Below are 4935 nucleotides of genomic sequence, written 5' to 3'. Positions count from 1 at the left end.
GGTAGAGGGGAAAATCTGCAGTGGGCAGTGGTGGTCAGAACAGGCAAGGGCCCTAGTAGAGACCACAATCTCTTGAAGGAGAGATATTCTTAGAAATGTAATTAGTATGATCTGTGTTGTAAGTAACAGAAAACAAATTATATAATAAATATTTTATGTTTATCATGATATCTATCATATATACAACTTTCTAATGTTTGATATTTAGAGGATAATGAAGTGCCTCTCTGCCTTTTAGTTCACCTAAGTAAAAGAATCTGCACATTTGAAATAGCTGGAACAACTCTCCTGAATTTGCACATGGCTTGCCTTTGCTCTGTATTATTTCTATCACACGTTTATCCATTTCTAAACAGTATAGAAAATTTTTGTTGGCTTTATTGTATTTATTCTGTCTGCTGTTAACTGGACCTTTTTAAAGGTTTAGTCGATATAACTAAGAAAATTTGAAGAAATTGAGTATAGTTAGAAGATGATAACGGGAACCTATTAACATCATAAGGTTAATTCAGGGGGAGCTCTGGAGTTAAGAGACTGGGGCTGAAGTGTCCCTATAAAGACCTGACTTAGGGCACTGCAGTCTTATTCAAAGTTGATGCTGAAAGGCCAGAGCGTTACTCAAGTTTGGGTTCTTAGCGCCACCTAGGGGACAGGACGTGATAATTCCCATTCTCTGCTATGTGGAAGGAATCTTGTCAGCAGTTGGTTTTCAGAGGGCCTTAATTTTCTTAAAGATTGTGTGTGTGTGTGTGTGTGTGTGTGTGTGTGTGTGTGTGTGTGTGTGTGTGTGTGTACCTGAAAATGAACTCAGGTCCTCTGGAAGAGCGTTCTTAACAACTGAGCCATCTCTACAGCTCCACAGCAACCTTAACTCTAATATATCATTTAATTTTAGGTAGTTTTGATTTAATTCAGAATCTCTTCACTTGCCCTTTTTTCCCTCTTTCTTTCTTTTGTTTATTCTTTCTTTCTTTTTAATTGATTTTTAAAACAGGGTCTCTCTGTGTAGTTCTGGTTGCTCTGGAACTAACTACTTAGGTCAGGCTGTCTTTGAACTCTACCTGCACCTGTGTGCTGGGACTAAAGATGTGCGCCACCATGCCTGGACAACGTAAGAAGTCCTAGGTAATGAAGAAACTAATCTTTGCAGATTACTCTATAACAAACTTAAGATATTATCAAAAATCTGATTTTGTGGTTCTCTTTTGTGTGTTTTGGTCAGGCTGACCTAGAACTGGCTATGTAGCTATGATAGTTTTGAACTCCTAACAGTTCTACCTCTGCCTTCAAGTGCTGGGATTATAGCTGTTTGCCACCACAGTAACATTAGTGTTTCAAATATAATTTTAGGAGGCTGGAATGCTGGTTTAGTGGTTAAGAGTGGTTGCCAGCAGTCATGTCTAGAGGCTCATAGACACCTCTGGGGACCTGATGCCCTCTTCTGGCCTTCGTGGGTATGTGGTGGTTTGAGTATGCCTAGCCCACGGAGTAGCACTATTTGGAGGTGTGGCCTTGTTGGAGTAGGTGTGTCACTGTTGGGCTTAGGCTTTAAAACCCTCATCCTAGCTGCCTGGAAGCCAGTCTTCTCCTAGTTGCTTTCAGATGAAGATGTAGAATTCTTAGTCCCTCCATCACCGTGCTTGCCTGAATCCAGCCATGTTCCATACCTCGATGATAGCGGATTGAACCTCTGAAGCTGTAAGCCAGCCCTGATTAAATGTTGTCCTTGGTCATGGTGTCTGTTCACAGCAGTAAAACCCTAACTCAGGCAAGGCACCTGCACACATGTGGGAATACTCACATAGACAAGTTCACATAAAACAAAATATTTTTTAAAGACCATATTCAGATAGCATCTACATACCAGAAAATTCAATAATTTGAGAGACATAATCTGGTATTTTCTAGTAGTTACTGAGTTGAACATGTTATTGAGCTGAACACCATTGACCAGTGTTAAAACACTTTTATAAAATGAGTGGAATCTCTCCTGTCCTTTATAGTAGTTAGTCCCCCTTCCCCTTCTTAACTGTATGTTCTTTCTCCAGAAGGTCTTCCTTAATCCCTTTCCTGTTTGAGCATTTCATGTGAATGGAGTTATGCAACATGTGTGCCTTTGAGGCTGGCATAGCGTTCCTGGTTTATCCATGTTGTGCAATTTACCAGTGTTTCATTCTTCCTGGTCGTTGGGTAGTACTCCACTGCATTTGTCTACTTAGCAGTCGATGAACACTGGATTGCTTCCAGTACTTTACTACTATGAACACTTGTACGGTAACTGTCTCTCTAAGGGAAAAACCAACTCTCATCACTAAACAAAGTAGTGCACCCTTTGTACAAAGGAGAGCTTACATAAATGGCCTGGGTCAAGAAGAAAGTCAAGACCAAATATTTGTGGAAGTATTGCCTCCAGGGTTCAGCATGTACCAAGAGGCTCAGGGAAGCAGGCCCTTGCAGAAGAACACAAGTGCTGTGGAGTTGTTCAGGATGCTGATGGGACAGCAACATTGAGAGATGACTAGGGAGCACCTTCTTGGGAGCACTCCAGAGGTTGGATTTATGTCTCAGTGCAATCCTTCCTCACAAAAAGACAGGGATCATAGGACATCTCCAGAGGGGAGACCGGCATCAGAGGCATCCCAAGTCTATTCTCTGTGGGTACCTTCAAGGCCCTGGCAGGTCAGAATTCTCATCAATATCCCTGGAGGCAATGAGGCTACTTCTCAGGGATCTTATGAGGGTTTAGGGATGTGTACAGACACTTAGCCCAGAGCCTAATGCAGTCCATCATGATGCCACATATTTTTTAAAAGAATGACTTGGGTCCAAGATACCCAGAAGTGGTAGTGGTGACCTCTGCTTACACCTGAGAAGCTTTTACATTTTTATTTATTTCATGTGTTAAGGCCACATGAGTAAAGATCAGAGGACAACTTTACAGAGTCAGCTCTCTCTTTCCTCCACGTGGGACCCAAAGAGAGAGCTCGGGTCACCAGGCTTGGCAGCAAGTGCCTTTTCAAGTCTATGCTCAGCCATCTCACCTGCCAAGAGTTTATATTATTCCCCATTAGATGTTTCTGAACTTAGATCCTGGCCAACAGAGTCTACCCCATTTTGAGGTAATAGAATACTTGTAGAAGGTAAACCTTATAAAACATTTTTTACCCAAACCACCATAAGATGGTAGAAAGACTCATTGTTAATCTGAAAGGAACCATCAGGTATTAGAGGATGGGCCCAAAACGATTACCCTGAGAGTCAGTAGCTCATTTGAGTAGAGAGATGTCGCTTAGGATTCTACCAAGTACCTCTTGCTTATGGAAGAGAGTTAGGGGTCCCAAGTTTAACCAAAACTTATGAGGAGAAGGATGAAAAAGAAAAACTCCTGGTAAAGCACCAAATGCAGCGACGTCCCATTTTAAAGAGTCTTTGCTGCTTTTCTCCTTGTTCTCGTCTGCCGCCCAAGCCCTGATGTGTGGTTGGGAAAGCACAGCAAGAGCCTAACTCTGGCAAGGAGGTGAGATAGCCATTCCATTGCAGGCAATACACCTGAGACTTAACCAACTGGATCTCTTATGTCTGGCACATGTGTATGTGTGTGCATGGTGGTAGCGGGTAGGTGTGTGGTGATGTGGGGTGGTGGATGACGGTGGGTGGTGAGTGGTGATAATGGTGGTGGGTAGATGGTGGGTGAGTGGTGATAATGGTGGTGGGTGGATGGTGGGTGAGAGGTGATAATGGTGGTGGGTAGATGGTGGGTGAGTGGTGGTAATGGTGGTGGGTGGATGGTGGTGGTCAGTGATGACAGTTGATGGGTGGGTGGTCGTGGGACATTATGCACTCACCTGTACAGGAGGATATGGAAGCCAGAGGTTGACACTGGAATCTGGAGTTCACTGATTCAACCAGACCAACTGACAAGCCTTCAGGATCAACCTGTCTCCACCTCATCCCCAACCAAGGCTGAGATGACGTCCACACAACACCATGACTTTCACATGGGCGCTCCCTAGTGACTCAGCTTTCCATGCTTGCACAGCAGGTGGTTTTCCTACTGAGCTGTCTCCCCGTCCCCCAAGCCATGATCTCTACAGCGACAGATGACAGGTTTCTTTTTTCTCTTTCCCTAGAAAGGTTAAAGCTCTTACCTTTGGGGAACAAGGCAGTGAGTCTCCCAGGAACTGCTCATGTTGCATAAAGCACAAAATGGAGAAAGCAGACGTCACATAGGTGCTACAATCTTCCTGTGGAAGAAGACAGAGTCTGATCGTGAAGATGCGGTAGATGTCTGTGCCTGTCTTTTAAATATAGACTCAAAATGCTTCTCGTTACACTCAGTGTATATACACCCAGTCTCCTGGATAGAGGAAAGAAGCACACCTCTCAGGGTTTGCAGTCAAACTAAAGAATGTTCATGCTTTTAACCCAAAGCCGTTTCATAAAGTTTTGTTTCATAAAGGTTTGAATCTATTGTTTTCTCTACTATGTGGACTTCAATAAACTCAAAAATTCTTTTAAGCTACAGAGAATCATCTTGGAGCCATCTCTGACAAGTAATATCGTTTAATGGGCTACAGTTTACCTACCTGTAAATATTATATTCATCAACAACTAAAAAATTAGGTCTGTCTTTAAGAAAAGATTGAACAGTGCTCATGTTAATTTGATAAATATAGCTTGGTTAATATGAAACTGAGATTTTGCCATTTGAAACTAACATTACTGAGGTCCATGTAAAATGAACCATCTACCTCATACACTTTCTTTTTTTTCAAATGCAATCTATAATTATAAAATTCATAGAAACACAGAATTATGATTGATAAAGGCTGCCAAGATTCTAATCTACTTTGTATTGAGAAATTCCCTGTAAACAGACTTGCTTCTGGTATCAATCAACCTGATTAAAGGTTGTTCTTAAACAATGGCGTATGA

The 4935-nt window shown here is 42.2% G+C and overlaps 1 long non-coding RNA gene across 1 annotated transcript; it reads left to right on the top strand.

Moving 5' to 3' along the window:
- Positions 1-347: 347 nt before the first annotated feature.
- Positions 348-4042, top strand: LOC120100791 (uncharacterized). The gene is made up of 3 exons (XR_015671497.1): positions 348-1125; positions 3541-3615; positions 3854-4042. It is a non-coding gene; the product is annotated as an uncharacterized LOC120100791 (long non-coding RNA).
- The last annotated feature ends 893 nt before the right edge of the window (positions 4043-4935 follow it).

The sequence above is a fragment of the Rattus norvegicus genome, chromosome 2, assembly GCF_021556685.1.
Source record: "Rattus norvegicus strain SHRSP/BbbUtx chromosome 2, alternate assembly SHRSP_T2T, whole genome shotgun sequence".
Lineage (NCBI taxonomy): Eukaryota > Metazoa > Chordata > Mammalia > Rodentia > Muridae > Rattus > Rattus norvegicus.
The sequence above is the reverse complement of the archived record's forward strand: the minus strand, read 5'-3'. Positions and strand labels throughout refer to the sequence as shown.